The sequence below is a fragment of the Tachypleus tridentatus genome, chromosome 9 (assembly GCF_004210375.1).
Source record: "Tachypleus tridentatus isolate NWPU-2018 chromosome 9, ASM421037v1, whole genome shotgun sequence".
NCBI lineage: Eukaryota > Metazoa > Arthropoda > Merostomata > Xiphosura > Limulidae > Tachypleus > Tachypleus tridentatus.
This window is the reverse complement of record NC_134833.1, coordinates 123,614,127-123,638,500: the sequence shown is the minus strand read 5'-3', so window position 1 is coordinate 123,638,500 and position 24,374 is coordinate 123,614,127. Positions and strand designations below refer to the sequence as shown.

The 24,374-nt window shown below is 36.1% G+C and overlaps 1 long non-coding RNA gene across 5 annotated transcripts in view; it reads right to left on the bottom strand.

Annotated features, from left to right (window-relative positions):
• LOC143226259 (uncharacterized) overlaps nt 1–23,250 on the bottom strand; it is a 61,734-nt gene extending 38,484 nt beyond the window's left edge. For all 5 annotated transcript variants that reach the window (XR_013014463.1, XR_013014459.1, XR_013014460.1 and 2 more), the window contains exons 1-2: nt 23,128–23,250; nt 14,341–14,457 (exon numbers count right to left, since the gene is read on the bottom strand). This is a non-coding gene — a long non-coding RNA (uncharacterized LOC143226259). The remainder of the gene's footprint in view (nt 1–14,340; nt 14,458–23,127) is intronic.
• Nucleotides 23,251–24,374: the final 1,124 nt, after the last annotated feature.

Sequence of the window (24,374 nt, the reverse complement as noted above, 5' to 3'; positions counted from 1 at the left end):
ACCCCTGTTTCTAGAGGAATTTCACAACCCATTTATCCCGTTGCTAGGGACATTTCGGGCATGCTTACCCCAGTTGCTCGAGACATTTCCCCAGTGCTTACCCCAGTTCCTAAAGACATTTCCCTAAGAGCATATTCCCATTGCTAGGGACTTTTACTCCACTTCTTTCCCCCGTTACTAGGTACATTTTCCCCAGTTCTTACCACCGTTGCTAGGGACATTTCCCCCACTTCTTACCACCCGTTGCTAGGGACATTTCCCCTAATTCTTACCCCCGTTGCTAGGGACATTTTGGACACTGCTTACCCCATAGCTAGGGACATTTCCCGACTGAATACACCCTGTTGCTAAAGATATATCCCCTACTGCTTACCCCAGTTACTAGAGAAATTTCGCAACCTGTTTATCCCGTTCCTAGGGATATTTCGGGCACTGCTTACACCAGTTGCTCGGGACATTTCCCAAGTGCTTATTCCCATTTCTGGGTACATTTCTGGCACTGCTTACCACCGTTGTTAACGATATTTCTCAAATTCTTACCCTTGTTGTTGGGGACATTTCTGGCACTGCTTACACTGGTTACTAGAGATATTTCCCACACTGTTTACCCCAATTGCTAAGGACATCTCCCCTACTGCTTACCCCAGTTGATAGAGACATTTTGGACACTGATTACACCAGTTCTTAAAGATTTTCCCCCATTACTAGGGACATTTTCCCTACTACTTACCAAACGTTGCTAACAACCTTTCAACCTGCTTACCCCCGTTTCTAGCGAAATTTCGAAACCTGTTTATTCCGTTGCTAGGGAAATTAACCCTACTGCTTACCCCAGTTGCTAGGGACATTTTGGACACTGCTTACAAAATTTCTAAGGGATTTTTCCCCCACTGCTTACCCCAGTTCCTAAGGACATTTCCCTAAGAGCATATTCCCATTACTTAGGACCTTTACCCCACTTCTTTCCCCCGTTACTAGGTACATTTCCCCCACATCTTACCACCGTTGCTAGGGACATTTCCCCCACTTCTTACCACCGTTGCTAGGGACATTTCCCCCACTTCTTACCACCCGTTGCTAGGGACATTTTAGACACTGCTTACACCAGTTCGTAAGGATTTTTCCACCACAGCTTACCCCATAGCTAGGGACATTTTCCTTTCTACTTTCCCACACTGCTAGGGACATTTCCTTCACTGTTTACCCCCGTTGAGAGGCACATTTCCCGACTGAATACACCCTGTTGCTAAAGACATTTCCCCCACTGCTTACCCCGGTTACTAGACATTTCCTACACTGCTTATCCCTCTGCTAGGGACATTTCCCCCACTGCTTTCCACCCATTGCTAGGGACATTTCCCCACTGTTTACCCTAGTTGCTAAAAACATTTCCCTTAGAGCTTACCCCTGTTGCTTGGGACATTTACCCCACTTCTTTCCCCCGTTACTAGGAAAATTTCCCCCAGTTCTTACCTCCGTTGCTAGGGACATTACCTACACTGTTTAACCACCATTGCTAGGGCCATTTCACCCACTGCTTACCCTTGTTGCTAAGGTCATTTCCCCTACTGCTTACCACCATTGCTAGTGACATTTTGGACATTGCTTACACCAGTTCTTAGGGATTTTCCCCCCACTGCTTACTCCATTGCTAGAGATATTTTCCGTACTACTTTCCCACCTTTGCTAGGGACATGTCCTTCACTGTTTACCCTCGTTGAGAGGCACATTGCTTGATTGAATACGCCAAGTTGCTAGGGACATTTTGCACACTGCTTACCCCCGTAGCTAACGACATTTCCCAAGTCCTTACCCTTGTTGTTGGGGACATTTCTGGCACTGCTTACCCTGGTTACTAGAGACATTTCCCACACTTCTTACCCCATTGCAAGGGACATTTCCCCTACTGCTTACCACCCGTTGCTAACAACATTTCTCACCTGCTTACCACCGTTTCCAGAGAAATTTCGCAACCTGTTTATCTCGTTGCTAGAGACATTTCGGGCACTGCTTTCCACAGTTGCTCGGGACATTTCCGCCACTGTTTACCCCAGTTCCTAAGGGCATTTCCCTAAGAGCATATTCCCATTGCTAGGGACCTTTACACCACTTCTTTCCCCCATTACTAGGTACATTTCTCCCAGTTCTTACCACAGTTTCTAGGGACATTTCACAAGTGATTATTCCCATTGCTGTGTACATTTCTGGCACTGCTTAACCCAGTCACTAAAGACATTTCCTACACTCTTTACCCCCCAGCTAGGGACATTTCCAATTCTAATTACCCCATTCCTAACAACATTTCCCACACTTCTTACCCCATTGCTAGGGAAGTTTCCCCCACTGCTTACCCTTGTTGCAAGGGACATTCCCCCCACTGCTTACCCCAGATGCTAAGGACATTTCCCAAAGAGCTTACCCCCGTTACTACAGATCCACTAATCCACTACTTTACCCCGTTACTAGGTACATTTCCCCCAGTTCTTACAACAGTTGTTATGGACATTTCCCCTACTTCTTACCACCCGTTACTAGTGACATTTCCCCCAGTTCTTACCACCGTTGGTAGTCATTTCCTCAACTTCTTACCACCCATTGCTAAAGACATTTCCTATACTGTTTACCACCATTGCTAGGGACATTTCCCACACTGCATACCCTTGTTGCTTAGGACATTTCCCCTACTGCTTGCCCCAGTTGCTAGGGACATTTACCCCACTTCTTTCCCCCGTTACTAGGAAAATTTCCCCCAGTTCTTACCTCCGTTGCTAGGGACATTTCCTATACTGTTTACCACCATTGCTAGGGCCATTTCACCCACTGCTTACCCTTGTTACTAAGGACATTTCCCCTACTGCTTACCCCCATTGCTAGTGACATTTTGGACATTGCTTACACCAGTTCTTAGGGATTTTACCCCCACTGCTTACCCCATTGCTAGAGATATTTTCCCTACTACTTTCCCACCTTTGCCAGGGACATGTCCTTCACTGTTTACCCTCGTTGAGAGGCACATTGCTTGACTGAATACGCCAAGTTGCTAGGGACATTTCCCCCACTGTTTACACCAGTTCCTCAGGACATTTTCATAAGAGCATATTCTCATTGCTAGGGACATTTACTCCACTTCTTTCCCCCGTTACTAGGTACATTTTCCCCAGTTCTTACCAACGTTGCTAGGTACATTTCCCACAGTTTTTACCACCATTGCTAGAAACATTTCCCCCACTGCATACCCTTGTTGCTAAGGACATTTCCCCTACTGCTTGCCAAAGTTGCTAGGGACATTTTGGACACTGCTTAGACAGTTTCTTCGGGATTTTTCCACCACTGTTTACGCCATTGATAGGGACATTTTCCCTACTACTTTCCCCCGTTGCTAGGGGAATTTCTTTCACTGTTTACCCCCATTGAGAGGCACATTCCCCGACTGAATACACCAGGTTGCTAGGAAGATTTTCCCAGTTCTTACCACCGTTGCTAGGGACTTTCCCCCAGTAATTACCCCCATTACTAGGGACTTTCCCCCAGTGGTTACCCCGTTGCTAGGGACATTTCGGGCACTGCTTACCCCAGTTGCTAATGACATTTCCCCTATTGCTTCCCTCCCATTGCTATGGACATTTCCCCAAGTGATTACCCCCGTTACTAGGGACTTTACCCCAGTGATTAGCCCCATTACTAGGCACTTTACCCCAGTGATTACCCCCATTACTAGGGACTTTCCCCCAGTGCTTACTCCGTTGCTAGGGACATTTTTTCCAGTGCTTACAACCGTTACTAGGGACATTCCCCTGTGTTTACTCCCCATTGGTAGGGACATTTCCTCCACTGTTTACCACCATTGCTAGGGAAAGTTCCCCCACTGCTTACCCCCGTTGCTAGAGACATTTCCCCCACTCCTTATCCCCGTTGCAAGAGAGATATCTGACACTGCTTACCCCATTGCTAGAAACATTTTCCCTACTACTTTCCCCCCATTGCTAGGGACATTTCCTTCACTGTTTACACCCGTTGAGAGGCACATTCCCCGACTAAATACACCCGTTTCATAGGGACATTTTACCCACTGCGTACCCCGTTGCTGGGGACATTTCTGGCAATGCTTACCCCTGTTGCTAAAGATATTTCCCCCACTGCTTACCCCAGTTACTAGAGACATTTCCTACACTGCTTTTCCGTCTGCTATGGACATTTCTCCCACTGCTTACCACTCGTTGTTAGGGTACTTTCCCCCTGCTTACCCCCCGTTTCTGGAGACATTTCCCAACCTGTTTACACCCCTGCTAGGGACATTTCCGATTCTGATTACCCCCATTCCTAGGAACTTTTCCCACACTTCTTACCCCATTGATAGGGAAATTTCCACCACTGCTTACAATTGTTGCTAAGGGCATTTCCCCTGAGTTTATTCGCCGTTGCTAGGGACATTTCCCCCACTGTTTACCCAAGTTCCTAAGGACATTTCCCTAAGAGCATATTCCCATTACTATGGACCTTTACCCCACTTCTTTCCCCCGTTACTAGGTACATTTCCCCCAGATCTTACCACCGTTGCTAAAGACATTTCCCCCACTTCTTACCACCCGTTGCTAGGGACATTTTGGACACTGCTTACACCAGTTTGTAGGGATTTTTCCACCACTGTTTACCCCATAGCTAGGGACATTTACCCCACTGTTTACCCAGTTGCTAAGGACATTTCCCAAAGAGCTTGCCCCTGTTGCTAGGGTCCTTTAACCCACTTCTTTCCCCCATTACTAGGTACATTTCCCCCATTTCTTACAACAGTTGCGAGGGACATTTCCCCGACTTCTTACCACCCGTTACTAGTGACATTTCCCCCAGTTCTTACCACCGTTACTAGTCATTTCCCCCACTTCTTACCCCCGTTGTTAGTCATTTCCCCCACTTCTTACCCCCGATGCTAGAGAGTTACCTGACACTGCTTACTCCAATTGCTAGAAACATTTTCCCTACTACTTTCCCCCCGTTGCTAGGGACATTTCACCCAGTGATTACCCCGTTACTATAGACTTTCCCCAAGAGCGTACCACCGTTGCTAGGGTCCTTTACCTTACTTCTTTCTTCCGTTACTAGGTGCATTTCCCCCAGTTCTTACAACCATTGCTATGGACATTTCCCCCACTGCTTACCCATTTTGCTAAGGACATTTCCCCTACTGCTTAGCCCAGTTGATAGAGACATTTTGGACACTGATTACACCAGTTCTTAGGAATTTCCCCCCACACCTAACCCCATTACTAGGGACATTTTCCATACTACTTTCCCCCCATTGCTAGGAAAATTTCCTTCACTGTTTTCCCTCGTTGAGAGGTACATTCCCCAATTGAATACACACGGTTGCTAGGGACATTTTCCCCACTGCTTACCCCCGTTACTAACGACATTTCCCAAGTGTTTACCTCCGTTACAGGGGATATTTCTTCCACTGCTTACCACAGTTGGTAGGGAAATTTTCCCAACTGCTTACCCCCGTTGCTAGGGACATTTCCCCTATTGCTTCCCTCCCATTGCTATGGACATTTCCCCAAGTGATTACCCCTGTTACTAGGGACTTCCCCGAGTAATTACCCCAATTACTAGGGACTTTTCCACCAATGCTTAACCCGTTGCTACGGACATATTTTTCAGTGCTTATAACCATTGCTAGGGACATTTAGGGCACTGCTTACCCCAGTTGCTAATGACATTTCCCCTATTGCTTCCCTACGATTGCTATGAACATTTCCCCAAGTGATTACACCCATTATTAGGGACTTTTCCCCCAGTGCTTACCCCGTTGCTAGGAACATTCCCCTGTGTTTACTCCCCATTGGAAGGGACATTTCCTCCACTGTTTACCACCATTGCTAGGGAAAGTTCCCCCACTGCTTACCCCCGTTGATAGACATTTCCCCCACTGCTTACCACTTTCCTAGAAACATTTCCCGTTGCTACAAAGAACAAGAGATCTCGTGTTTATGGAACACTTGTTAAAAAGGAAGAGAGACAATCGTGTTAATTGAACACTTGTTACAAAGAAAAGAAAACTCCTGGTAACATAACACTTGTTACAAAGAACAAGAGAACTCGTATTAATATAACACTTGTAAAAAAACACAAGAGACACTCATGTTTATGTAACACGTTACAAAGAACAAAAGACATGTTAATATAACACTTGTTACGAAGAACAAGAGACCTCAGGTCAATATAACACTTGTTACAAAGAACAAGAGAACTCGTGTTAATGAAACACTTGTTAAAAATAAATAATACACACTCGTGTTAATTTAACACTTGTTACAAAGAACATGAAACACTTACGTTAAAAAAGTACTTGTTACAAAAAACACGACACTCATGTCACTGTAATACTTGTTACAAAGAACAAAAGACACTCGCGTTTATGTAACATTTGTTACAAAGAACAAAAGACACTCACGTTTATGTAACACTTGTTACAAAGAAAAAGAAACACTCAGGTTAATTTTACACTTATTGCAAAGAACAAGAGATCTCCAATTAATATAACACTTGCTACAAAGAACAAGAGAACTCGTGTTAATACAGCACTTGTAATAAAGAACAAGACATTCATGTTAATGTAACACTTGTTACAAAAAACAAGTCAGTTGTGTTAATCTAACACTTGTTACAAAGAGCAAGAGACACTCATATTAATGTAACACTTCTTACAAAGAAAAAAGAGAAATCGTGTTGATACAACACTTGTTACAAAGAACAAAATAACTCCTGTTTATATAACACTTGTTACAAAGAACAAGAAACTTTCATGTTACTGTAACACTTGTTACAAAGAACAAGAAACAATCATATTAATCTAACACGTTTCAAAGAAAAAGAGACACTGATGGCAATATAACACTTGTTACAAGAAAAAAAGAGACACACATGTTAATGTAACACTTGTTACACAGAAAAAGACACTCGTCAGTGTAACACTTATTACAAAGAACAAGAAAACTCGTGTTAATATAACACTTCTAAGAAAAAACGGAAAACATTCAGGTTAATATAACACTTCTTCCAAAGAACAAAAGACGCTCATGTTAATGTAACACTTGTGAAAAAGAACAAGAGAACTCGTGTTAATATAACACTTGTTACAAAGAACAAGACACACTCAAGTCAATGTAACACTTGTTACAAAGAAGAAGAGACTCATGTTAATTTTACACTTATTGAGAAGAACAAGAGAACTCGTGTTAATATAACACTTGTTACAAAGAACAAGAGACATGTCAATGTAACACATGTTACAAAAAAAGAACTCATGTAAATGTAACACTTGTTACAAAGAAAAAGAACTCATGTAAATGTAACACTTGTTACAAAGAAAAAGACACTGATGTCAATATAACACTTGTTAAAAAGAACAAGAGACCTAATGTCAATATAACACTTGTTACAAAGAACAAGAGACAATAATGTTAACATAACACTTTTACAAAAAACAAGAGTACTCGTGTTAATGTAACACTTGTTACAAAAAACAAGAGACACTACTCTTAATGTGATACTTGTTAAAAGAACAAAACACTCATGTTTAGGTAACTCTTGTTACAAAGAACAAGAGACACTCCTGTTAATCTTACACTTATTGCAAAGAAGAGAACTCCAGTTCAAATAACACTTGCTACAAAGAAAAAGAGAACTCGTGTTAATAGAGCACTTATAATAAAGAACAAGACAATCATGTTAATGTAACACTTGCTACAAAAAACAAAGAAACTCGTGTTATAGTAACACTTGTCACAAACAACAAGAGAACGTGTTAATGTAACTTGTTACAAAGAACAAAAGACACACACGTTTATGTAACACTTGTTACAAAGAACAAGAAACACTCCTGTTAATATAACATTTGTTACAAAAAACAAGAGAACTCGTGTTAATATAACACTTATTACACAGAACAAAAGACACTCATGTTAATGTAACAATTTTTACAGAGATAGAGAGAGAAATCGTGATAATATAACACTTCTTACAAAGAACAAAAGAACTCCTGTTTATGTAACACTTGTTACAAAGAACAAGAGACACTCAAGTCAATGTAACACTTGTTACAAACAACAAAAGACTCATGTTAATATAACACTTATTGCGAAGAACAAAAGAACTCGTGTTAATATAACACATGTTAAAAAAAAGAGACACTCATGTAAATGTAATACTTGTTACAAAGAATACGAGACACATGTTAACGTAACACTTGTTACAAAAAATACGAGACACTCGTGTTAAATTAACACTTGTTACAAATATCACGAGACACTCATTAATATAACACTTGTTACAAATATCACGAGACACTCATTAATATAACACTTGTTACAAATATCACGAGACACTCATTAATATAACACTTGTTACAAAGAACATGACACTCACGTTTATGCAACACTTGTTACAAAGAACAAGAAACAATCATGTTAATCTAACACTTGTTTAAAAAGAACAAGACATGTTAATGTAACACATCTTAAAAAGAACAAGAGACACTCATGTTTACGTAACACTTGTTACAAAGAACAAGAGATCTCGTGTTAATATAACACTTGTTACAAAAAAGAGACACTAATGTAAATGTAATACTTGTTAGTAAGAACAAAACACTGATGTCAATATAACATTTGTTACAAAGAACAAGAGACACTCGTGTTAATATAACATTTGTTACAAAGAACAAGAGACACTCATGTTTATGTAACATTTACAAAGAACAAGAGAACTCGTGTTAATGAAACACTTGTTACAAAGAATACGAGACACTCATGTTAACGTAACACTTGTTACAAATATCACGAGACACTCATGTTAATGTAACACTTGTTACAAAGAACAAGAGACACTCAAGTCAATGTAACACTTGTTACAAACAACAAGAGACTCATGTTAATATAACACTTATTGCAAAGAACAAGAGAACTCGTGTTAATATAACACATGTTAAAAAAGAGACACTCATGTAAATGTAATACTTGTTACAAAGAACAAAACACTGATGTCAATATAACATTTGTTACAAAGAACAAGAGACACTCGTGTTAATATAACATTTGTTACAAAGAACAAGACACTGATGTCAATATAACATTTGTTACAAAGAACAAGTGAACTCGTGTTAATGAAACACTTGTTACAAAGAATACGAGACACGTGTTAAATTAACACGTTACAAATATCACGAGACACTCGTGTTAATGTAACACTTGTTTGAAAAGAACAAGAGACACTCATGTTAATGTAACACTTGTTAAAAAAAACAAGAGACACTCCTGTTAATGTAATACTTGTTAAAAGAACACGACACTCACGTTTGTGTAACACTTGTTACAAAGAACACTCACGTTTGTGTAACACTTGTTACAAAGAATAAGAGACACTCATGTTAATTTTACACTTATTGCAAAGAACAAGAGAACTCCAGTTAATATAACACTTACTACAAAGAACAAATGAAACTCATGTTAATGTAACAATTTTTACAAAGATAGCGAGAGAAATCGTGATAATATAACACTTCTTACAAAGAACAAAAGAACTCGTGTTAATCTCACACATTTTTCAAAGAACAATAGAACTCGTGTTTGTGTAACACTTATTACAAAGAAAAAGAGACTCATGTTAATGTAACACTTGTCAAAAAGAACAAGAGACACTCATCTCAATATAACACTTGTTACAAAGAACAAGAGACACTCATGTTAATATAACACTTGTCAAACAGAACAAGCGACACTCATCCTTACGTAACACTTGTTACAAAGAACAAGAGACCTCGTGTTAATATAACACTTGCTACAAAGAACAAGAGAGAATAATGTTAACATAACACTTTTACAAAGAACAAGAGAACTCGTGATAATATTACACTTGTGACAAAGAAGAAGAGACACTTATGTTAATGTAACACTTGTTAAAAAGAACAAGATAACTCGTGTCAATGTAACACTTGTTAAAAAGAACAAGAGAACTCGTCTCAATATAACACTTGTTACAAAGAACAAGAGACACTAATGTTAATGTAACACTTGTTAAACAGAAGAGACACTCTTGTTTACGTAACACTTGTTACAAAGAACAAGAGATCTAGTGTTAATATAACACTTGCTACAAAGAACAAGAGACAATCGTGTTAATTGAACACTTGTTACAAAGAAAAAGAAAACTCGTGTTAATCTAACACTTGTTACAAGAAACAAGAGACACTCCTGTTAATGTAATACTTGTTAAAAGAACAAAACACTCAAATTTAGGTAACACTTGTTGCAAAGAACAAGAGACACTCATATTAATATAACACTTGTTACAAAGAACAAAAGACACCTTTGTGTAATACTTGTTACAAAGAATAAGAGACACTCATGTTAATTTTACACTTATTGCAAAGAACAAGAGAACTCCAGTTAATATAACACTTGTTACAAAAAACAAAAGAAATCGTGTTAATATAACACTTACTACAAAGAACAAATGAAACTCATGTTAATGTAACAATTTTTACAAAGATAGCGAGAGAAATCGTAAAGATATAACACTTCTTACAAAGAACAAAAAACTCGTGTTAATCTCACACGTTTCAAAGAACAAGAGAACTCGTGTTTGTGTAACACTTATTACAAAGAAAAAGAGACACTCATGTTAATGTACCACTTGTCAAAAAGAACAAGAGACACTCATCTCAATATAACACTTGTTACAAAGAACAAGAGACACTCATGTTAATATAACACTTGTTAAACAGAACAAGCGACACTCATGCTTACGTAACACTTGTTACAAAGAAAAGAGATCTCGTGTTAATATAATACTTGCTACAAAGAACAAGAGAGAATAATGTTAACATAACACTTTTACAAAGAACAAGAGAACTCGTGATAATATTACACTTGTGACAAAGAACAAGAAACAATCATGTTAATCTAACACTTGTTTACAAAGAACAAGAGACACTCATGTTAATGTAACACTTGTTAAAAAGAACAAGAGACACTGATGTTTACGTAACACATGTTACAAAGAACAAGAGGTCTCATGTTAATATAACACTTGCTACAAAGAAAAAGAGACAATAATGTTAACATAACACTTTTGCAAAGAACAAGAGAACTCGTGTTAATGTAACACTTGTTAAAAAGAACGAGAGACAATGGTGTTAACAGAACACTTGTTACAAAGAAAAAGAAAACTCGTGTTAATGTAACACTTGTTACAAAAACAAGAGACACTCCTGTTAATGTAATACTTGTTAAAAGAACAAAACACTCATGTTTAGGTAACACTTGTTACAAACAACAAGAGACACTCATTAATATAACACTTGTTACAAACAACAAGAGAAACTCATTAATATAACACTTGTTACAAAGAACACGACACTCATGTTAATGTAACACTTGTTACAAAAAAAGAGACATTGATGTAAATGCAATACTTGTTACAAAAAAACAAGACACTGATATCAATATAACATTTGTTACAAAGAACAAGAGACACTCGTGTTAATTTAACATTTGTTCCAAAGAACAAGAGACACTCATGTTTATGTAACATTTACAAAAATCAAGAGAACTCGTGTTAATGAAACACTTGTTACAAAGAATACGAGAAACTCATGTTAACGTAACACTTGTTACAAATATCACGAGACACTCATGTTAATATAACACTTATTACACAGAACAAGAGAACTCGTGTTTATGTAACGCTTGTCACAAAGAACAGGAGACATTCATGTTACTGTAATACTTGTTACAAAGAACAAGAAACAATCATTTTAATCTAACACGTTTCAAAGAACAAGAGACACTGATGTCAATATAACACTTCTTACAAGGAACAAGAAACACACGTGTTAATGTAACATATGTTACACAGAAAGAGACACTCATGTTAGTGTAACATTTATTACAAAGAACAAGAAAACTCGTGTTAATCTAACACTTCTTACAAAAAACGAAAAACATTCATGTTAATATAACACTTGTTCCAAAGGACAAAAGACACTCATGTTAACATAAAACTTATTACAAAGAACAAGATAACTCGTGTTTGTGTAAAACTTATTACAAAGAACAAGAGAACGCGTGTTTGTGTAACACTTATTACAAAGAACAAGAGACACTGATGTCAATATAACATTTCTTACAAGGAATAAGAAACACACATGTTAATATAAAACTTGTTACAAAGAACAAAACACTCAAGTCAATGTAACACTTGTTACAAAAAATACGAGACACTCGTGTTAAATTAACACTTGTTACAAATATCACGAGACACTAGTGTTAATGTAACACTTGTTACAAAGAACAAGAGAACTCGTGTTTGTGTAACACTTATTACAAAGAAAAAGACACTCATGTTAATGTAACACTTCTCAAAAAAGAAGAGAACTCGTGTTAATATAACACTTGTTACAAAGAACAAGACACTCAAGTCAATGTAACACGTTACAAAGAACAAGAGACTCATGCTAATATAACACTTATTGCAAAAAAGAGACACTCATGTAAATGTAATACTTGTTACAAAGAACAAGACACTGATGTCAATATGACATTTGTAACAAAAAACAAGAGACACTCGTGTTAATATAACATTTGTTACAAAGAACAAGAGACACTCATGTTAATGTCATACTTGTTACAAAGAACAAAAGAACTCATGTTAATGAAACACTTGTTACAAAGAATACGAGACACTCATGTTAACGTAACACTTGTTACAAATATCACGAGACACTCATGTTAGTGTAACACTTGTTACAAAGAACAAGAAACAATCATGTTAATCTAACACTTGTTTAAAAAGAACAAGAGACACTCATCTCAATATAACACTTGTTACAAAGAACACGACATTCATGTTAATGTAACACTTGTTACAAAGAACAAAAGACACTCACGTTTATGTAACACTTGTTACAAAGAACAATAGACACTCATGTTAATTTTACACTTATTGCAAAGAACAAGAGGAGAACTCCAGTTAAAATAACACTTGCTACAAAGAAAAAGAGGACTCGTGTTAATAGAGCACTTGTAATAAAGAACAAGACATTCATGTTAATGTAACACTTGTTACAAAAACAAGAGACACTCGTTTTAATGTAACAGTTGTTACAAAGAACAAGAGACACTCGTGTTATTGTAAAACTTGTTACAAAGAACAAGAAACACTCGTGTTAATGTAACACTTGTTAAAAAGAACAAGTGAACTCATGTCAATATAACACTTGTTAAAAAGAACAAGTGAACTCATGTCAATATAACACTTGTTACCAAGAACAAGAGACCCTCATGTTAATGTAACACTTATTACAAAGAGGATATCTCGTGTTAATATAACACTTGTTACAAAGAGCAAGAGACACTCATGTTAATGTCATACTTGTTACAAAGAACAAAAGAACTCATGTTTATATTACACTTGCTACAAAGAACAAGAGACAATCATGTTAATATAACACTTGTTTCAAAGAACGAGAGACACTCATGTTTATGTAACACTTGTTAGAAAAAACAAGAAACAATGATGTTAATATAACACTTGTTTCAAAGAATAAGAGAACTCATGCTAATATAAAACTTGTTACAAAAAGAAGAGACAATCATCTTTATGTAACACTTGTTACATAGAGCAAGAGACACTCATGTTATTATAACACTTGTTACAAAGAACAAGAGACACTCATGAAAATCTAACACTTGTTAGAAAGAACAAGAGAACTCATGTTTATGTAACACTAGTTACAAAGAACAAGAGAACTCGTGTTTATGTAACATTTGTTACAAAGAACAAGAGATAGTCATGTTAATGTGTCACTTGTCACAGAAAGAACTAGAGAATTCGTGTTAATATAACACTTATTCCTTGTTGTTTGTTACAGTCCAATCGTTGGAGTTCTCCTGTTACGTATTATAATTTATCTTGGACAAGTCTCTGATTTAGTATGTTATGTATGTTACACATTATGATTTCAAAAATATCCTGGACATTTTAATTTAGAACTTAAATAAATATTAACATGTATCAAATTTATGATACTTGCCAACAAGACATACACACAATTTTCTTTGTTAACACAAATATACTTTTATATACAAAAAAACAATACAATTTAAAATGATGATTACAAATAGTGAATACAAATAATTATTTCTATACAAAAATTTTACAAACTCACAAACAATATTCAGTCTTCTATGTGGTCTGGAACTGAATATTTTATTGACAGCCTTACACTGCTTTATATGCAAATATCAAATAGATATAAATATATACACAGGTATAGATAATACATACCCTTTGTTTTGTGGTTTTAAACTTTTGATTATCAGACAAGTCACTGCAGTCTCTTTGAGTAAATGCTGTACTTTTCTCATGTGAAGAAATAGAACCTATGATAGACACTTGAACTTCCTGAAAATAACAACAAACAAAACAGCCATAATTGTCGTTAGGTCATCTGTAAAGAAACTTAATATATTACCAAAAATGAAAAGAGAAAAAGTGCAAATTTAAAAAAAAGAGACTGTTGGAAATAATAGCCAGTTATGAAGTTGTATAAACTATCTTGAGTTACACTTACAATTAAGATTTAATTAATCAATCAGTATAAATAGTGATTTACAACTTTCAACTGATAATATCTGATTTCCATACAGTACTTAATAATAAGATCTTTATTAGAGTGTAATTTAGGCTAATGCAGTGAGTTATGTGGAATCTTTAATAATATACTATGTTCAAGTAGAGCTGCGTTAGTATCAGAAAAATTGGATACAGAAACTTAATAATAGAAAATTCTATGAGATATTTATATAATGAAGTAGTACAGAATCTCTTAGTAACTGAGTTCATGAAAGAAAAAGACTGGGTTCAAAATAACTACAAACAAACAATCCTTATTAATTCACTAACACAAACATTGCGTGTGTATACTTGCCCAAGGAACAATAAACAGTCTCTTCTACAAAAATAAGTATCATTTTATTGAGCTTAAACTATCTACCAGACTGTTTAAACTCAATATTTCTCACTTTACAGGCAACATCAGATTCATCAAGAGGCCCATTACACCATGAGCAGAATAGGTGTGAGCTCAATACAATGGTAAGGAGAAAGATAACTTAAACAACATCAAATTACCTACCTGTATATATATATGAACACACACACACACAGAACAAATTATAAATTCAAAAACATACTATGTCAAATACTGATTGAGGTGTTTAAGACTGTTAAGGGAAATTATAAATGTAACAGTTGTTTTTAACTAAGACAACTTTATTTTTCTAACAGGTTAGCTGACCTCTCAAAAGGATTGCTTTCAGATGTAGTACATGCAGTTAATCTAAGGAAGTTAAAGGGAAGACACATTACATATCTGAATAATAAGGGATGGCTTTGAGTGTTTTGTTATTATTTTAAAGTTTAGTACAGTGGATAGGACAGTCTCAACATACTGGCATATTCCTTGTTGTTTTTAAATTACATGTATTTATTTGTACACACAATATTTTTCTCTCTCCCCTAATTCAGGCTTGTCTTCAAACTAGTACATAATTTTAACTTAGATAATAAAGTATATATAAAATAACACTTAATAATACATACTAAACAAATTAATCTTTTGAAGAAATTCAGTACTAACATAATGATTATAATAAAAAAATGTAGGGACATATGTACTGAAATTGGTATGTTTACATTATAAAACCAAATAAATCAAACCCACTAGCCAACCACTGCAAATTATTTATACTTTATTCAATTACTCATTCTTAAATACCAAAAACAATATATCAGAAGAGAAAAAGCAAATAATAAAAAGAGAAAATACCACAATGCTTATATATCACTCAATTAAATATATATATACACACATACAGGGAGTGAACAAAAGAAGTTGCCCCTTTTAAAATGTTAATTTGTTATGTCTTTTAATAAATAATAGAAAATTTGTAAAAACTATGTTTTTAGAATGTGCTATTTTTTCAAATATGATATCAAATCCTAATTTTTACATAGCTTTTGTAAATACCTAAACTTTTTATGATTTTTGTGACATTTTATCATAAGAAGTGATGTGCACCCTGCTACAGTTTCTTAGATATTCTTATTCCTAGTTGCCTACAATTGTTAAAATTAGGATTTAAGATCATATTTGAACAGATCTCATCAAGTGTGTTCTAAAAACGTACATTTTAGATATTTTTCTGTTATCTAATAAAAGATATAACAAATTAAAAAGGCAACTTTTTTTTGTCCACCTCCTGCACATGGGGAAAATTTATACTAACCTAAGCAGCAGAAATGAGGTCTAGCTTTCATCACTCACACTTCATATCCAACATCACACCCTCTATAGTGGCAGTGGATCACCACTTGGCTGCTGTGGTGTCTCTTATTATTTCTCTAGCTCAGTCTAAAGTTTGGCTGGCTTGAGCCAGCTCTGTCAGCAGCTGGTGGTGTTACTGCAGTAGATATTTGCAGGTATACATGGTCCAAGTTTTGTGGATATTTCCTGACGTGCATACTTTAAAAAATTGAACTTGCATCACTGTCAGGACTATGGCAATGAATGTTGATGGTTTCATTCACAAGTCAGCCATCATCTGCAATTGATGCAATCTTCAGAACCTCTTGGTCACTGGCCTCATATTTAACACTGCCAGTAGTCCAGTGATCCCTTTGTTTATCCCTCTGTTGTTATTGATGACACTACTGACAATAAGATCTTTACAGTTTGTTGGCTACTAGCAACAATGATTCCAAAGGTGTGGTATTTGTTATTTGTGGTACTGAGTTCTGGAAGACATGTTTCTCTGCCACCCAACATTCAGCTGTCCTTTAGGACAACCTCAACTCTCACAGGGCTTCTCTGGCTTAGAGATATAGTGATATTTTGCACAGACCAATGCACGTACACTACTTGTGGCTCATTGTTTATAGACACATTATGATAAGACACTTAGGAAAGGGTTCTTGATACTGAAGGGCCTACCATTCATCTTTCTTGATAACAATGTTTTGGAAGCTGGCTGCCATGTCTGCACCACTGGTACAAAGGTGATGCTTAGCTAATCATTAGTGGATTCTGCCACTCTGTCCAATAAGGTGTAAGGCTCTTAGGTCTGCTTGGTCCCCAGACTTCAGAACCAGTTAGGTCCCAAATGTCCAATGAATGACCTGGCAATGCATCTTTTAGCATAGATTTTACTAGGTGGAATGTCAGGCTGGATCCACGTGTCTTTGGGTCAATATGAAAATCTAGTTCATTACCAAAAGAAAGTGCTGGATGTCCACTGTTATTTTCAAACAAATATAATAGTTTTATAATACTATAAAGCTTCAGCACACTAAGGAACTTCACTTCACTGACTAGTTTGAGAACATGACAGCCAAAATGGTCAAAAATTTGATCTTAAACAGTAAAAGAACAGATTAAAAATACAAAATTGGGTGAATACCTATTAATCAGATGGTCAGTCTAGTGTGTAGGTTGAAAAAGTTATAACTGCCAGGTTATAACTATTACACTCCTCTCAAAAATCTATCTTTGGGTGGAATAATCAAGAGACTACTACTGTCAAGTGATACTGGTATGTAGGTTCACATGTACTCATAATCGAATCATCCATAGAATGTACATGCCCAGTGTCTGTGTACTTTCTCAGTCCACTGGCTTCACTGTGACTTTGTTGACCAATATCTTATCAGCTGTGCTGTTCTTTGTTGTCATTCCTTTGATAATGGCAAACATGCTTAGCCTTCAGCCAAAATCCAAACACTCCAATACCATCTAACGTAAACAGTACTCAGTTCCAATAAAAAAAAAATTGAAACCAAGATTACAAAACTTGTTCCTATGCAGAAGCTGGCTCAGGTTAGGTGAAGCCAACCAACCTATACTTCTGACCATTAGGATCCACTAATGTTCATACTGTCATTCTTTAAGGATCATTTTCCACACACCCCACTAGTACAATGGTAAGTCTATGGATTTACATCAGCAGATAGCTCAAGGTGGCTTTGCTATAAGAAAACACACACACATTGTTTATACACATGTGAAGACTTTAAGGCCTCTTATGCTGATGAAACTAAATGCCAACTTAAAATACCAGCATTTGAATATATCGCTATACCTATAAAAATTGGAAAAAGTTATAAACCTTTCCAACTCTGCTATCTACCATCAATAAAAACAGGACATCCAATTTTTCTCTCCAACTTTAAAATATTTCTGACAGCAATGTCTGAATCAGGAAGGTATCAAGTTTCCTTTATTATAACTATATATGACAAGCAACATTATATCAGCAATGTATTTTCAAAGTACCTACAATATTGCCAAAGAAACAAGTGGACTTATCTCAATTGGAAAGTAACATAAATTTAGATTTATTAGTATGCGTAAGTTGTCAAAATTTCATCATTCTTTACTGATATCAGATAATCAAACCACATAATGTTTTCTTTTGATAGAATTTATAGTATTTTAGAATGCACTTAACACTACAATCCAATATATTTTCTCACATTATAATAAACCAATTGCAAAATACGCAAAAAGAAATTGTGATTATAAAAAGTTTTTTGCAGTAATTATGTCATATCTCAAAACCAATATGGCACAAGAAGGTTAAACTTCACAGGGGTATAAAGAATATTACATGGATATAAAGGCCAAAGTTGTCATATGATGCCATTAAGAGCACCACATAATGTCTGATCAATAATAACAACTGTTAAAAATGTGCTGTCCTAGCACCCAGAATGCATTGCATTAAGGTAACAATGAACATCATATTAAGTTCACAAATCTTATTTGGTATGCTGGCCACTTCCCAGAATATTGTATCTTTGAGTCCGCATGATATATGTACAATTTCAGACAGTCCCACAAACAGAAGTTAACTAGTGTCAGGCCCATTGAATGAGTTGGCAACTCACAAGAAGAGAAATGTGAAATTATTCTGCCTTTAACAGGTTCCTGCAAGATATGTTCCAACCAGTTACCAATAGGTGAAGAATCACAATTCTGCATGAAAACAATAATTTCCACCACATTCTGTCGATGAAACTAACATTAGTTATGTTCATTTCACAGTACCCTGCAGCATGAAATGTACACGTTTGCATTTCACATGCTGACGGGTATCAGAAATGTCATGATCTAGTAATAAAGTCAGCTGTAAAAACCACACCACCCTGTCATCTTAGTATGATGAAGGTGTTTAGGAAATGTTATATATGGATTAGTTTCCAACCAGATAATACAGTTGGATGTGTTGACAATTTCAAAATGAGTGAAATGTGCTACATCAGTCAATACCACATTGGCAGGAAAATGTTCAATAACTCCCAGTCTTTTATATAATTAACAATGGTTAAATTCATTTTTTTTTAAATCTTCAAACATAATGCAGCATTTCAGGAAACATTTCAAAGCTGACTGAAGAGCTCATTGAACAGTTGAAGTTGCCAAATCCTGACACAGGGTAACAAAACATCCATTGCTGCATCCATATGTACTTGAGCTGACTTTTTTAGACCTCAGCAACAGCGTCAGCTAACTAGGTGTTGATGAGCTCTATATGGTTTATAACAAATCCAACCTATCTCCTTGTATATCTTTTATAATTATACAACAACAATACTGGAATAAAGTCCTCTGCAGATGTTATGCACTCTGTAATTCCCTCAGTACTGCTTTAATGTTGTAGCCTATTGTGTAATTACACTTTACTAGCTCACCTATCTGTAAACTTGTCAATTTCATGTTGGTTAAATGAACTACACTGCAATCGAAAGAGTCATTTATACCAATCAGAAATAAATCAAAGTGGCCTTCCTTTCACATGATACTCATCACAACCCTGTACAATTTCAACTTCCTATCCCATGCTGTTTGTGAGAAATAATGTGCTGAGCTGTGGCACTTTCTTTGTAATCACCTTGTACTCCAGTGAATGACTTTTACATGCACACTTAGTTTGAATCACTCATAAAAACTTATGGCATTTTATGTATGGAGCTGCTGCTGTCTGCTTTATTAAAACAAAAATAAAAGGAAATCTTAGTTCAAACAAACATGTCACTAAACTATATCAAGATTAAAATGTATTTTAACTAATTTCCAGTAAAAGCCAGATGAAAGTATGAATTTATATTGTACAAAGCAGTGGTTCTCAAACTTTTTTGACTTGCGGCACACTAGGACAAGCTGAAAATTTTTGTGGCAAACCTGGAAAGCCTTAACGATTTTTTTTAGGTACACGTTATAGGTAAGAGTTAAAATTAAAAGCCTTAGAACGAAAGTCACGGCCAAAGCAAGCGATATTAATGTCATCTGCACATTGACAATACTATCACTTGCTTTGGCCGTGATTTTCGTTCTAAGGCTTGTTAACGATTTTGTGGTATAACAGAAAATTTAACACTTTTTATTTTTACACATTTTCAATGTGACGCTTGTGCCTGCTTCCGAGAGCAAATAAAATTGAAGCGAGGCTCTAACATAGACAAACAAGTTCGCATTTGTTCATCGACTATAAGAAGCCTCTCTCTCTTTGTGGCTTTAATTTCAGTCAATGCTGAAAAACCAATTTCGCAAAACCACGAAGATGCAAATGAAAGCAGAACTTCAACTGCTTTTGAACTGATTGCAGGATATGAATTTTTAATGGAGATCCAAAACTCATCCAAGCTCTTTTCGGGAAACAATGACTGATAAAATTTGTCATTTCGTAAATCAATGAGCTGTTCTTCCTCCTCAGTTGTAAGATTTGTTGTCTCGTTGATTCCGAATGGATAGGTCACCCAGTTATATTCATCGATAGCAAGTGACGGGGAAGTAATGTTTTAGTGCGGTAGATCGCTTAATGTGTTCAAAATTTGAGGGACATTCGTTAATGGAAGGAAAACAATCAAGGACTCCTTTCGAGATCTTATTCTTCCACAGCGTCAACTTTTCATCGAAGGCCTTCAGTTTGGATGTTGCAGTAATAATGTTTTCAGATGGTCCTTGGAGACTTTACTTCAGAGAATTTAATTTGTCAAACAAGTCAGAGAAATTGAACCTTCAGCCACAAGATCTCATCATTAAAAGAAAATTCAAAACCTGCTTCCTCAACCTCCAAGAATGAAATTACTTCAGTTTTTAGTTGGACAAGACGCTTTAACACCTGTCCTTTCGAAAGCCACCAAATTTCAGTGTGATACAGCAGCTTTTTGTGGGCCTGGCATGGCAGAGCGCGTTAAGGCATGCGCCGTAATCTGAGGGTCGCTGGTTCGCATCCGAGTCCCGCTAAACATGCTCGCTCTTTCAGCCGTGGGGACGTTATAATGGGACGGTCAATCCCACTTTTCGTTGGTAAAAGAGTAGTCCAAGAGTTAGCGGTGAGTGGTGATGACTAGCTGCCTTCCCTCTAGTCTTACACTGCTAAATTAGGGACGGCTAGCACAGATAGCCCTCGAGTAGCTTTGTGCGAAATTCCAAAAACAAACAAAAAACAAAGCTTTTTGTAGTCTGAATCCATCGTCTCACAGAGAAGAGAGAAAAGTCGAGACTTGATGAAATTTACTACTTGAATAACTTGATTCATAACAGACTGCAAATCTTTCAGTAAAGATTTGGAGGCAAGCACCTCTCTGTGTATCATGCAGTGAACAATCCTAATGTTTGGATTTTGTTGGCGCACCAGAATGACGAATCCCTTCTTTTTACCTTACATTGAAGAACAGCCATCGGTGCAAACGCTGACACAGTTATTCCAATGTAATTTGAAGAGCAAAATGTTTTCATTCACCAACTCGAAAATGTCTTGGCCTTTCCTGTACTTTTTAAATCTTTGCAAAATTAGTATTCGTTTACGATTTTCCATCTTTTATGAATCGAACAAAAGTCAGAACTTGAGATTTTCCACTAACGTCAGAAGATTCATCAACTTCAAGAGACCATAGCAGAGACAATTCATCTTCAGGCGCTTCCAAGTGTTCACAAACTTGATCCTTCAAATCCAACGATAAGTCTACAATTCTGAGTGAAATTGTGTCACTGGACAGTGGAACTTACTTAACCTTTTTGGCAGCATCCGTTCCAAGCATAGTTTCAACAATGATTGCTAATGCTGGCACAATGACTGATTTGGCCTCCATATGCGCTTTCTTGCGTTTTGCCAACAACTGAAAAACCTTATAACTTGCAATCAATCCTTTTTCGGACAGCTTCATCTATTTCACAAGCTTCCTTGATCGCTCATGTTGTTGAGCCGCGAGATTCTCGAAGTAATCTTTTGGTCTATCCTTCACAGCTGAATGTTTTGTTTCCAAGTGTCTCTTCACTTTGCTAGGAACAAGCGCCTCGTTCGATAAAGCTGCATTGGAGAGTAGGCAGAATGGTAATTGAGAATGTTCCGATTCCAAAGCGATAAAACTGTATTCGATATATTTGTTTTTGTACTTTCGTTTGATTCCTTGCTTTTGATTCAATACATTCTCCTTTGCAGCACCAGACTAACTTTTTTTTTTTTCATGGATAAATGATAAGCTAATTCATATTCGATAAGCACGAAGTTGTGCAATTGGTAAAAATTCCTACCTACAGAGTATTAGCTGTAACTTACCGCATAATGAGAACATGTTCCAGAAAGCAGTTCGATTGTTTGATGCATCATTTATGACGTACGAAGCGCTTTTTATGCATAATAAAAATTCACTGTTAATTCATACCATTATAGTAAAAGGAAAATTGTGTTGGTTAAACATAGTAGCCTACATTTTTCAAATTAATATAAATCAAACATAATTATGTGAATCATACATACTTACATTACAATTTTTGATAGAACCTTTTGTAGTCCATTTCTTAAGCTTTTTCTAATCACATTAGCCATTTTAAGCCTAATGTTTGGAAGAGCGTAAACTTAAAACTCAATAAATCACTAAATTAAAAACACAAAACTAAATAAAAGTTCTGGATTTTCAAAAACGTAAAAAGGATGGTAAAGCTTTTGATATTACCAAGAGTTTTCTGAATTTCTCGAATTTATGTTGTTATAGATAACTAAGAGTACTTACGTTTAAATGATTCTCCCACAACGGTTAAAAACGTTCTATTTTGCTAAGCAACCGCAATTCAATATCTCAGAATAGAACAATGTGATGTAACCAATCAAATTCAGCTAGGAACAAGCGACACTTTACAAAAACGAAAAGAAAAATGAATATACTTTCTAAAATTAACAAATGTTTAAGTAATCCACTTTTAACACATTTTTCATAATTCTTGCAACCACTTTATTTTTTATTAATTTTCCAAAATTAATTCAAATAAAAGTAGTTACGTTATATGCAATAAAACCTAAATGACAAGTTTGTTGTTGTTGTTGTTTTGAATTAAGCACAAAGCTACACAATAGGTTATCTATGCTCAGCCCACCACGGCTATTGAGAGCCGGATTTTAGCGTTGTAAGTCCACAAACATTCCGCTGAGCCACTGGGTAGCAAATGACAAGTAATTAGAAAAATGAATCAATAATGGCATGTTAAATTATTTTTAGGCCCGGCATGGCCAAATGCGTTAAGGCGTGCGACTCGTAATCCAAGGATCGCGGGTTCGCATCCCCATCGCGCCAAACATGCTCGCCCTTTCAGCCGTAGAGGCGTTATAATGTTACTTTCAATCCCACTATTCGTTGGTAAAAGAGTAGCCCAAGAATTGGCGGTGGGTGGTGATGACTAGTTGCCTTCACATTAAATTAACTTTTAAATTAAAATTAAAAGTTCCGGCTATTTGAACTTGTACTACATCGCAAAAATAAAATAAACGTCCCCAGTAACTCAACGGTATGTCTGCGGACTTAAAACGCTAAGAACCGGGTTTCGATACTCGTGGTGGGCAAAGCACAGACAGCCCATTGTAGCTTTGTGCTTAATCAAAACAACAACGCAAAATAAATCATAGGCTCGTCAGTTGTTCATTATAATACGTACATATAATTTTGTACGTAAATATATTGAAGTGAACGAATGCCATTAACTTTTTCCTCGCTGCTTTCATTCATATAAGAAAAAACTACAAAGACATTTAAGTTTCCGCATGTAGTTTTACCATTTATATTATACTTATGTAAATATATATTGTTTCCATAATCTTTCCAAATACAGACAAATACTATAAAACGAGTTTATATAAAATTGTGTTATGATGCAGTTAAAGTTAAAATATTAATAACTAAATCAAACTTCAAAGAGATTGCAATATTTACAGAAATACTATGTACTATTCATGTTAATGTGACACAAATAATATTTAATAAATAGA